Source organism: Bos indicus, chromosome 5, assembly GCF_029378745.1.
Source record: "Bos indicus isolate NIAB-ARS_2022 breed Sahiwal x Tharparkar chromosome 5, NIAB-ARS_B.indTharparkar_mat_pri_1.0, whole genome shotgun sequence".
Taxonomy (NCBI): domain Eukaryota; kingdom Metazoa; phylum Chordata; class Mammalia; order Artiodactyla; family Bovidae; genus Bos; species Bos indicus.
In genome coordinates, this window is record NC_091764.1 from 98885036 (window position 1) to 98897988 (window position 12953).

General features: G+C 42.3%; 1 protein-coding gene across 3 annotated transcripts in view; it reads left to right on the forward strand.

Moving 5' to 3' along the window:
- Nucleotides 1-12953, forward strand: part of STYK1 (serine/threonine/tyrosine kinase 1) — a 54308-nt gene continuing 41355 nt past the window's right edge. For all 3 annotated transcript variants that reach the window (XM_070790087.1, XM_070790086.1, XM_070790085.1), the window contains exon 1: nt 1-370. The gene's annotated coding sequence lies outside the window, so the exon portion shown is untranslated. The remainder of the gene's footprint in view (nt 371-12953) is intronic.

Consider the following 12953-nt stretch of genomic DNA (forward strand, 5'->3'; position numbering starts at 1 on the left):
CTGGACAGGCAGGTCTCTTTATACCTGACTGTCTAGCAATCGCTTGAGAAGGAAATGAATAAGTTGATCAGCAACAAGTCCAGCTTTTACAATTTCGGCAGAGGTTTCCTTCTGGTTCCGGTGTGGTGAGGCCCGGAAACCTCAGTGCCCGCAGACTTTTCCTTTTGTGGGGAGCCCGCCCAAACTCCATCCTTTGCCCGCGGCCACGCCCCACAGTGGGAAGGAGGGACTGAAAAGCATTTCCTTGAGGCCGGCACAACTTGCCCTACGCAAAACGAGTTTTTTTTTTTTTTTTTTCCCCCCTTCCCTGGCTGAGCCAGTTTCATCTGAAATACAGAGTGACCGGAGGAGGAACCGGAGGAGGGACAAGGTACTGGAAATGGTTTGGGGGTATGAAGGATGAGAGGAGGATGGTAGTGATGCGGCCGAAAGGGGGATGGCTGTGGGTGGCTGTCTGTATTTATGTGAACAAACAGCAATCACCAGGTGAATGAATCTGTATTTCTTCCGAACAGGCATCTTGCGAGTTTGGGCTTCTGTCTTTTTTTAAGACAGAATTTTGGCAATTTTCAGCCATTTGGGCAAGGAGAGAGGCAGCCAGAAAGCGAAGGGATGAGGGGTCTCTGTGTATTCCTGGAGAGGAGGCCATCGTGAGAGGGGAGATAGAAACAGTCTAGTACAGGAATTACTTGTCACAGGACAGTAAGGTCGTTCAGTCCGCCTTTGGGCTCAGCTCAGCTTCTCATCTGCTAAGCATAATTAAGAATGGTAATTATCTCTTGTAGTTGTTGTGATATTTAAGTGAGATAATATCTGTAATCACGCTTAAAAATTGTAGTGTGATATGCTATTCTTTGTTTACCGGAATTTCAGTTTTCTTCTTGTTTTCTCTTTTTCTTTGTATTGAAGTGTAGTTGATTTAAAATACTATATTAGTATCAGATGTGCAGCATAGTGATTGATTTTTTATAGTATTATTATAGGTTTCATTCACTCCATTAAAAGTTAGTACAAAATAATGGCTATAATTCCCTGTGCTGTACAATATGCTTATCTATTTTATATTGAGTAGTTTGTGTCTCTTAATCCTCTACTCCTGTCTTGCCCTTTCTCCCTTCTCTTTCCCCACTAGTAACTACTAGTTTGTTTTCATATCTGTGGGTCTGTTTTGTTTTGCTATGTACATTCATTTGCTTTATTTTTTATATTCCACAAGTAAGTGTGAATACAGTATTTGTCTTTGACTTATTTCACTAAGCATAATATTCTCTAGGTTCATCTATGTTGCTGCAAATAGCAGAATTTCATTCTTTTTTATGGCTGAGTAATGCTGAGTAAAATTACTCAGCTATATATATATATATATATATATATATATATTTATACCATGTCTTTTTTTATCCACTTATCTGTTGATTGCCACTTGGGTAGCTTCTATTGCAATATACTTTGTATATCGTATATAATGTTGCCTTGAACATTGGGTCACATGAATCTTTTCAAATTAGTGTTTTTGTGTTTCCAGATAGACACCCAGGAGTGGACTTGCTGGGTATTATGGTGGGTTTGGGCTTGCCAGTTCGCTCAGTGGTAAAGAATCCACCTGCATATGGAGAGGCAGGTTTGATCCCTGGATTGGGAAGATCCCCTGGAGAAAGAAATGAAAATCCACTTCAGTATTCTTGCCTGGGAAATCCCATGGACAGAGGAGCCTGGCGGGCTGCAGTCCATGGAGTCACAAGATAGTCAGACACGACTCAGTGACTAAACAAGAGGGTCGTTCTGTGTTTAGTTTTTTGAGGAACATCCATATTGTTTCCATAGCAGCTACACCAATTTTTGTTTCCACCAAGAGTGTACAAGAGTTCCCTTTTTTCTACCTCTTTTCCAACATTTGTTATTTACAGCCATTCTGACAGGTGTGAGGTGACAGTGATTTTGATTTGCATTGTCCTGCTGATTAGTGTTGTTGGGCATCTTTTCATGTGCCTCTTAGCAATCTGTATGTCTTTGGGAAAATGTCTATGTAGGTCTTCTGACCATTTTTTGATTGGGTTATTTTTTAATATTGAATTGTGTGAACTGTTTGTATATTTTGGATATTAAGCCTTTGTTAGTTGTATCATTTTTAGACATTTTCTTCCATTCCATACATTGTCTTTTTGTTTTTTGGTGCTTCCTTTGCTGTGCAAAAGCCTCTAAGTTCAATTAGATTCCATTTGGGCTTTTTGCTTTTATTTCTTTATTTCTTTTTCTTTTTTTGCTTTTATTTCTTTTGTCTTAGGAGAATGATCCAAGAGAATATCGATATAATTTATGTCAAAGAGTGTTCTACCTATGTTTTCTTTTAGAAATTTTATGATTTCAGGTCTTACATTTTGGTCTTTAAACCACTTTGAATTTCTTGTGTAAAGAAATGTTCTGATCTCACTGCTTTATGTTGTTATTGTTATTCAGTCACTTTATGTTGTTGTTGTTGTTGTTCAGTGTCTGATTCTTTCTGACCCCCATGGACTGCAGCAGGCCAGGCCTCCTTGTCCCTCACTATCTCCCAAAGTTTGCCCAAGTTCATGTCCACTGAGTCAATGATACCATACTATTTTGATTACTATAGATTTGTTGTCTAGTCTAAAGTCAGGGAGAGTGATTTCTCCACGTCTCTTCTTTCTCAAGATTGGTTATTTGGCTCTTTTGTGTTTCTATAACAATTTCTTAACTATTTGTTCTACTTCTATGAAAAATGGTTTGATGCCATCACCGATCAATGGACATGAACCTGGGCAAACTCCAGGAGATGGTGAGGGACAAGGAGGCCTGGTGTGCTGCAGTCCATGGGGTCACAAAGAGTTGGACATGACTTGGTGAACAACAACTATAAAAAATGCCATTGATATTTTGGCAGAGATTGCATTGAATCTGTAAATTGCCTTAGTTAGTATGGTAATTTTAACAACATAGATTCTTCCAATTCAGGAACATGATATAGCTTTTCATCTGTTTGTGTTATCTCCAGTTTCCTTCATCAGCATCTTATAGTTTTTGGAGTATATTTCTTTTGTCTCCTTAGGCAGGTTTATTCCTCGGTGTTTTATTCTTTTTGAAATGATTATAAATGAGTTTTGATCCCCTTCCCTCTCTCTTCTCTCCCTGGAAACCCTTTAATGAAAATATTGGTGCATTTAATCTTATCCAAGAGATCTCTTAGGTTGACTTTATTTTTTAAAATTTGCTTCTCGTTTTGCTTTTATGATCAAGTGATTTCCATTACTCTATCTTACAGATCACTTATGCATTCTACCATATCACTTAATCTGCTATTTATTCTTTCTAGTGTGCTTTTTGTTATTGAATTCTCCATTTTTTAGAGTTTTTAGAAATATTTTCTAGTTAAAATTCTCACTGTGTTCATTTATTCTCTTCTCTAATTTAGTTAACATTCTTATTACTAATGCTTTGAATTCTTTCTCTGGTAATTGTTTATTTCTGTTTTATTATATTTTTTTCAGGATATTTTTCTTGCTGTTTCAATTGAGAGCAGTTCCTCTGCCTTTTTTGTTTGTTTGTTTGTTTGTTTTGTTTTGTTTAACTTTCTCTGACCTAAATTCAGGTGAAATAGTTACCTCTTGCAGTCTTAAAGGGGTGTTCTTGGGCGGGAGCATCTCTGTGTAGACTCGGTGTGCCCTGTGCCTTTGGTGGGAGAGCTGGATTTAATGTGGATGTAATCACATCTTTCCTCAGGGTGTGCTGGAAGCTTGGAGAAGGCAATGGCACCCCACTCCAGTACTCTTGCCTGGAAAATCCCATGGATGGAGGAGCCTGGTGGGCTACAGTCCATGGGGTCTCTAAGAGTCGGGCATGACTGAGCGACTTCACTTTCACTTTTCACTTTCATGCATTGGAGAAAGAAATGGCAACCCACTCCAGGGTTCTTGCCTGGAGAATCCCAGGGACAGGGGAGCCTGGTGGGCTGCCGTCTATGGGGTCGCACAGAGTCGGACACGACTGAAGTGACTTAGCAGCAGTGCTGGAAGCTGCCATCTTAATAGGAGGTCAGGCTGGACATGTAGGGGCAAGAGCCGAAGCTGGTGTGAGCAGGAACTTCCCCTCTTCCCAGTGGCCATGACTGCTCTATTGTGGATAAGGGCTAATTCCAAGTTGTTGAAGCAGAATTCCTGAGGGCTGGGCCAAGCTGGCTTGGTTTCCTTGTGTTTATTTTTTAAAGGTTATTTATTTATGTATTTTGGCTGTGCTGTCTCTCTGTTGCCACTGGCTTTTCTCTGGTTGCAGCGAGCAGGACTAGTCTTCGCTGTGGTGCTTGGGCTTCTCATTTGCGGTGCTTCTCTCATTACACAGCAAGGGCTCTAGGGAGCATGGGCTTCAGTAGTTGCTGCATGGGAGCTCAGTCACTGGGGCTCCTGGGTTCTAATCACAGGCTCCGTAGAGGTGGCACATGGGCTTAATTGCTCCACAACATGTGGGATCTTCCTGGACCAGGGATTGAACTTGTGTCTCCTGCATTGGTAGGTGGATTCTTTATCGCTGAGCCACTAGGGAAGCCCCTCTGTTTCCTCTAAGTGTGTTTTCCCCTCTCTTTTTTCTGGGACCCTTGTCCTACAGGGAGTAGTGTTGAAGCAACGGGGTCCACGGGGTCTGTCCACTCATTCCAGTCACAGAGATCCGAATTGTCTCTGATGGGCTACCTGTGCCAATGCCTACGGTCATTTCTCTCACTCTGCTCAGATGTAGCTTTGGGTTCAAGTCCCTTTGTCCCTCATGGCTGATCACTGTCCATCCCTATTGTGGAGCATCACCTCAGAGCAGGCTGAGTGAGCTGGGGTAGGGGCTTCCCTGGTGGCTCAGTGGTAAAGAATCCGCCTGCAGTGCAGGAGCCTCAGGCTCCATCCCTAAGTTGGAAAGATCCACTGGAGGAGGGCATAGCAACCCACTCCAGTATTCTTGCCTGAAGAATCCCATGGACAGAGGAACCTGGTGGGCTCAGTCCCTGGGGTCACGAAGAGTTGGACATGACTGAAATGACTTGGTGGGCAGGCAGGAGCTATGGTGGGTCGGCCACCTCAAAGATCTGGGCTGCTTCTGAGGTACTGTTGAATAAGCTCTGACAATGGCTCCTGCTGCCTCACCCAGGCTCTGCCCCACCCAGATCACCCCTGCGTTTCCCACAGCTGAGCTTTCTTCCTGGTCATGGCCACCCTGATCCAGTGTCACGCTGTGACCCAGGGTAAATGGGGGCTGGCTCGTTCCCCCTGCGTCAGCTGGGGCGTGCGCCCAGGCTGTCTCGGGAAAATTGGGGCCACAGCACCTCCACTCCACCTGTGGGGGCAGGCCAGTGCATGTGCGCTCCTCCTGAGTAAGTCCAGGTTCCCCACAGCTCTCCTGTTAGTCCTGGTGGTCTTCCCACCTGCCAAGGGGACCCATCTCCCCAACAGAGGACCCCAGGACTGGGGTGCCCGATATGTGGCTTGAATTGCCCACTCCCCAGCATGGCTCTCTACCCGTGTGATCTTCCTTTTCCTCTCAAGTCCTGACCTGATCACTTTAATTCTCTTCTTACTGGATTAAGTGTTCATCTTTCTTACAGCCTTGGTTGTGCAGGAACTTGGTTTCTGTCAGTCTCTAGTTTTCAGTGAGAATTGTTCCATATGTAGATGAATTTTAGACGTGTTCATGGGGGGAGGTGCTCTCCACCTCCTCCTATCCCACCATCTTGATGCCATCTTTGTCTTTCCTTTGTCTTTTTTTTTTTTTAAAGATTTTTTAAAATGTGGGCCATATGTTTAAGTCTTTATTGAATTTGTGATAATATTGCTTCTGCTTTATGTTTTGACTTTTTGGCCTCAAGGCATGTGGGAGCTTAGTTCCCTGACCAGGGATTGAACACACACCCCGTGCATTGGAAGGTGGATTCTTAACCACTGGACCATCAGGGAAGTTCCTCTTTTTCTTAATTTGTTGGTCCTTTTCATCAGTCTCTCAGCCTCATTCCCATTTTGTCTCCTTTCTTACCCTTTTATTTCTGTGTTTGTGGATTCCTGTTATGAATCCTCTCCTCATCTGAGCTGTTCACACATTTGAGACAAAGCTTTCTTCCCCCTAGTTACTGACAGCTATTGGTAGTTGTGGTGATAAAGGCATTAAGCTACTGTAATGTGTAACACACCCACACTGAAATTCACCTGGAAAAAGCCCTGTTTCCAAGTGTTAGGGATACAGCTAGGAGGAAAATAGCCAAAGTCCCCAAATTCTTGTTCTCAAGAAGACTTTCATGCTTCTCTTCTAGCTCCCCACCAGGCTACTGCTCTATGTCTGCTTCTGGGCTGTGCTAATAAACGTGCATGGGCTTCTCTGGTGGCTCAGTGGTAAAGAATCTGCCTGCAATGCAGGAGCCACAGGAGATGTGGGTCTGATCCCTGGGTCAGGAGGGCATGGCAACCCCCTCCAGTATTCTTGCCTGGAGAATCCCCATGGACAGAAAAGCCTGGCAGGCTACAGTCCATAGGGTCGAAAAGAGTCAGACACGACTGAAGCGACTTAGCATGCATGCACGCATGCAATAAAAGGGCATAAAGAAGCTGAGTATGCCATCAGGGAAATTACTGTCTGGTTGGAAAGAAACTGATGACTGTAGGCAAACTGATTAAGTACTGAATAAGTAGGTGAGGTATTCAGTCTTTATATTAGCCTATCATCTGCGGAAAATAAAAGTAGAAGGGAATAAGTGTACACAAAGGAAAAGGAGATATGACACAGATACCTGTGTAGTGTGGAAAGAGTCTTGTGTAGAATGGAAGGAGTCCAGGGGCCTGAAATCTGGTTTAAGTACTGGCACTCTTTTTGTTAGCCAAGAACAAGGTACTTACGTCAATGTACTTTATTGTTTTATTGTTATTATTATCTTTCTGTCTTAGAAAATGAAGAGTTGAGATAGACTGGCAAATCTTGGGAGATTCTTTGATTAAAAATGAGTCTTTTATTTTTGAATTTCTTGTAAATTCTCTGAGTTTCCTAACCAGAATGATCATGAGGAGAATAGGTTAGAATTTAGCTGCAGAGACTGTCAGCTCTGGATAAGGAAAAGGAAGTGGGGATAAAGTGAAGGGGTTCCTATCCATGCCTTGACTTCAGCTCAATTTCCTAAAGTTACTCTTACACTCCTAAGCTCAGGGAGCCTTCTCCACAACTTTCCCCTGCCTACAACTCCAGGTGAACTGGGCAATGTATACTCCAGCTATACCATGCTGTGAAAGTCACTTCTAAAAAGTGAGATTCCAGGGAACAAGGGTTTCCTTGATGCTCATGGTTTATTTAACCCTCATCAGTCTAAGTTCTATCTCAGATTTTAAGCATTAGGTTTGCCCCTTCCACACCTGCTGCTGCTGCTAAGTCTCTTCAGTCGTGTCCGACTCTGTGCGACCCCATAGACAGCAGCCCACCAGGCTCACCAGTCCCTGGGATTCTCCAGGCAAAAACACTGGAGTGGGTTGCCATTTCCTTCTCCAGTGCATGAAAGTGAAAAGTGAAAGTGAAGTCGCTCAGTCGTGTCTGATCCTTATCGACCCCATGGACTGCAGCCCACCAGGCTCCTCCGTCCATGGGATTTTCCAGGCACGCATACTGGAGTGGGTTGCCATTGCCTTCTCGGCTGCCACACCTAATCTGCACTTAATTTGTTTTCTAATTTATACTAATAACCTTTTTTGGCATTGAGGTAGCCAGTTGCCAACATAGCTAATTCTTTTTCTTTTTAATTAAAGTGTAATTGACCTACAACATATGTTAGTTCCAGGTGGACAAAATAGTAATTTGATAATTCTATGCATTTCAAAAGGATCAATACAATAAGTCTAGTTATCATACACAGTTATTACAATTTTATTGACTATATTCCCCATGTTATATATTTCATCCACATGACTCGTTTATTTTATAACTGGAAGTCTCACCTGTTTCACCCATCACCTCACCCTCTTCCCCTTTGGCCACTACCTGTTTTTGTCTGTATCTGTGAGTCTATTTCTGTTTTGCTAGGTTTAGTCATTTGCTTTCTTTTTCAGATTTCACATATAAGTGAAATCATATGGTATTTTTCTGTCTTTCTCTGTATGATTTATTTCACTTACCATACCTTCTATATCCATTAATGTTGTCATAAATGGTAAGATTTCATTCTTTTCATGACAGAGTAATTTTCCATTCTCTATGTCTGTCTGTGTATCTATCTCACATATTCTTTATCCATCCACCTATTTAGGCCTTCCCTGATAGCTCAGTTGGTAAAGAATCCGCCTGCAATGCAAGAGACCCCAGTTTGATTCCTGGATTGAGAAGATCCGCTGGAGAAGGGATAGGCTACCCACTCAAGTATTCTTGGGCTTTCCTTGTAGCTCAGCTGGTAAAGAATCCACTTGCAGTGCGGGAGACCTGGGTTCAATCCCTGGATTGGGAAGATCCCCTGGAGAAACGAAAAGCTACCCACTCCAGTACTCTGGCCTGGAAAAATCCATGAACTGTATAGTCCATGGGGTCACAAAGGGTCAGACATGACTGAATAACTTTCACTTTCACTTCCATACACTATTTATGGACACTTAGGCTATTTCCATACCTTGGCTACTATGAACAATATTGTAATTAATATGGGGTGTGTGTATCTTTTTGAATTAGTATTTTTTTCTTCAGAAAAATACCCTGGAGGGGAATTGCTGGATCATATGGTAATTCTATTTTTATTTTTTGAGGAAACTCCATACTATTCTCCATAGTATTTGTACTAGTTTACATTCCCATCAACCATGTAGAAGGGTTTCCTTTTTTGCACACTCCCTCCTTATTGATTCTCTGCCTAGATGATCTGTCCATTGATGTAAGCAGGGTGTTAAAGTTCTCCTATTATTGTTGATGATCATTACCCTAAACTGTTGGGTATATGTTGCTTATCTCCGTTTAGTTTTGTTCTTTTTCTGGTGTTTTATTTTGTTTCTTTATTTGGAGTGTATTCCTCTGTAACCTCATTTTGTCTAATTCTCTGTGTTTATTTATATAAACTAACACAGCATTTGTGTGTTAGTCACTTAGTCATGTCCAACTCTTTTTGACCCCATGGACTGTAGCCAGCCAGGTTCCTCTGTCCATGGAATTCTACAGGCAAGAATATTACAGTGGGTAGCCCTTCTATTCTCCAGGGGATCTTCGCAACCCAGGAATTGAACCTGGGTCTTCTGCATTGCAGACTGATTCTTTACCATCTGAGCCACCAGGGAAGCCGTGAAAGTGAAGTAAAAGTCGCTCAGTTAGTGTCCTACTCTTTGCGACCCCATGGACTATACAGTCCATGGAATTCTTCAGGCCAGAATATGGAATGGGTAGCCTTTCCCTTCTCCAGGGGATCTTCCCAACGCAGGGACTGAACCCAGGTCTCCCGCATTACAGGCAGATTCTTTACCAGCTGAGATACCAGGGAAGCCCAAGAATACTGAAGTGGGTAGCCTATCCATTCTCCAGTGGATCTTCCCAACCCAGAAATCAAACCAGGGTCTCCTGCCTTGCAGGCCTATTCTTTACCAGCTGAGCTACCAGGGAAGCCCTACTGACCCTCACTCATCTTTCCAGTGGTTCAGGAACCCTACGCTTGGGAGCCTAGTGTGGGACTCGGAACCCCACTACTTGGCAAGAACTTCTGTAATAGTTCCTATCCTCCAGTTTGTGGGGTACCCAGCTGCAGGCGTGGGTCTTGACTTCTCCTACTCTGCTTCTCCTACTCATCGTCCTTCTTATAGGTGTAGTTGTCAAAAACCTTTCCTGCTCTTCCTCAGGTCTTTTATCTATAGTTGCTCTGTAAATAGTTGTAATTTTGGTGTCCTGGTGATAGGAGGTGAGTTCAGGTTCTTTTACTCCACCCTCTGGGCCTCACCACCTCAATAAAAGCAGTTCCTGGTTTGTTTGGTGTTTTTTTGGCCATACCATGCAACATGTGGGATCTTCAGTCCCCAACTAGGAGTCAAACCCATCCCCACGTACACTGTAAGTGTGGGATCTTAGCCACAAAATTGCTACAGAAATCCCTCAATAAAGCCAATTCTTAGCAACTGAGTGATCATAGCAACTTGAAGACAGTGACTGAATGTTTTATACCTACAGTTTTATACTTTTATGGACTAAATTACTGGTAAGAATGATAAATGAGAAGAAATCCTGCTTTAAGTTTTTTCTTATACAGCTGTTAACATCTTACACCTTCAGTCATAGTAAACTACCCTATTTTCACACACATAACAGTGTGTATATGCATAATATGTATTTTGTCAGTTAACAAAATACGTAGAAATACAGTGCTGTTTTCAGAGCATTGATCTAAATTACAGTTATTGTATGTATGTAATTCTGGGTTATGTTAGAATTCTACTAAGAAATTGTAGGGGATGCTAAAGTTTGAGGAAAAAAAGTGCTTCAAAGGTCAATTGTTGTTGTTTAGCTGCTCGTTTGTATCCAACTCTGAGATCCCATGGACTATAGCCCACCAAGCTCCTCTGTCCATGGGGTCTGGTATGAATACTGGAGCAAATTGCCATTTCCTTCTGCAGGGAATCTTCCTGACCCAGGGATCGAATCCATGTCTCCTGCTTGGTAGGTGGATTCTTTACACTGAACCACATACACTGTGGCCATAGAAAAATCTCAATAATACATATATAATACTCATATTTGAAGTCTGTTAGCTTCCTGGAGAAAACTTCAAAATTATTAGGTTTCACCAGAGCATCAGTTTTGAATGATTTAACCAAATGGCCTGTCTTGTTGGGTACACATGGGCTGTTGTGTTGAACAACTCTGGGAGACACCATAGATGTTATATTCATATTATGCTGTCACCTGAATGATGAAAAATATTTGCCAAAGATGATAATTTGGAGTTTAGAGAAGATGACCCTAAGCAATTTCTCTTTTTTTTTTCTGATAGTAATCAGATTTCAAGACCCATTGTAGACCAAACTACCCTGAGTTTGTGTCCTTAGGATCCGCTTCTCCAAAGTCGCTTTTAAGTTGGATGGGGTCGGCTTAGCCCAGACAGAGCAAGTGTCCACTGCCCCTTGCTTAAGTGCTGTGTGATGCCCCATCAGCCAGAGCCCAAAGTCAGTGCTGCCTCAGACTAGTTAAAGGCTACAGCAGCGGGGAAGGGCTTGTTTATCTGAGTAGAAGTGACAGGCTAGGCTTGTGGTTCAAGGAAGGGGGCGGGGAGCTAAGGGAATGCTGAAAATCTGTCTTGACTGCCTTGCTTTCCATCAGATTTATAAGCAAACACCACAGATCCAACCAGTCTGGTTTGAAGCTGCTCTGCTACCTCCGTGGTCTTTCCCCATGGGTCCCAATTCCTGACCCCTTTAGTGTTCTTTGGGGCTCACCTCTTAGTACGAATCAAAATGAGTTTTGGTGGAGGAATAAATAAGCAGAATATTCACTGGAACATTCTTAAAGCCCTGCAGTGCCAGCAATGAAAATACAACTGGAATGTAAAGTCTCTTCAACCTCAGAAATGTATGCGGTAGATTTTCTGAGGTTAATTCAGACACATATACAACCCAAAGGTATGACAGGCAGAAGAAACTATGAAACTGTAGGCACATGGTGAATTCCAACAACTATGCTCATCTTCCTTATCCTCATCCGTACAAAACTGGATAAAAAGAGAACCAATACCCAGTCAGCCTTTTGAAGAGTGGAAAATTATAATGAAAGAGGACCAGATGGACATTCAAGGCACACAAGGCTAGTCTTAGCTCAAGTGCTAATTAGTTACTGGAAAAAACCTGAACCCTGCGCCTGTTTCCTCATCAGCTAGTTACAGAGGCTGCTGCTGCTGCTGCTAAGTCGCTTCAGTCGTGTCCAACTCTGTGCGACCCCATAGACAGCCTCCCACAAGGCTCCTCTGTCCCTGGGGTTCTCCAGGCAAGAACACTGGAGTGGGTGTTACGGAGGCTAGGTTTGCTTAATTGCTTTCAAAAGGCTCTTCTGATTGTACGTGTTTAGAATTCATTTGTGGAATTCATGTTGCATCTCATAAGAATAAGAAATGGAATAAGAAATGGAATGCAGGGTTGCTCTTTTTAGAGTTTCTTTAGCAGGGAGGTGTGTCTGAAGTGGCCCAGGAGACACAGTGCTGGTTTCTTCAATTACAGTGTGGGAACAGAATGATTTTTTGACACTGAGAATTTAACTTGGCATGTTTGCATCCCTTCTTTTATTTTTATTAATTAATTTTTATTGCAGTAGAATTGCTTCACACTTTTGTTAGCTTCTACTGCATAGCAAGATGAATCAGCCGTACATAAACCTATATTCCTTCTTGAGGCCCAAATAGTTCCCTTATCACTAAATGACCTCAAAGTCTCACCCTGTTTTTCTTGTCCTCACCCATGTTCATTAAGAGTAATAATGGATTCATGATCAGAAAGTCCCACATCCGATCAGATCTCTGATTTATTTTCTGACCCTAGATGAGTCACCTTTGTACTTAGACCTTATTTTCCACATGCACTATGAAGTTGTTAAAATGGTCATAGGTTGTCCTGAAGTGGCTTTCTTTCCTAAGACTGAAGATCACTTTGAAGAACACTCCAAGTTTTCAGGATTGGAAAAAAATGCAGATAAATGAAATGTGATTTTATCATTATCTGTAAAGCACCTCCTCTTCACCACCACTACCTTGATCTTTCTAGATCTCATCTTGGGCTGCTATTTTTTTCTTTTTTAAAAAAAAATATTTTTAATTGGAGGATCATTGCTTTACAATGTTTTGTTGGTTTCTGCCGTACAGCAACATGAATCAGCCATAAGTATACATATATCCTCTCATTCTTGAACCCCCTCACATCCATCCCTTTGGGTTGCTATCAAAATTATTTTTAATTGACTGACTTAACATGGGCTGGGAAATAGAG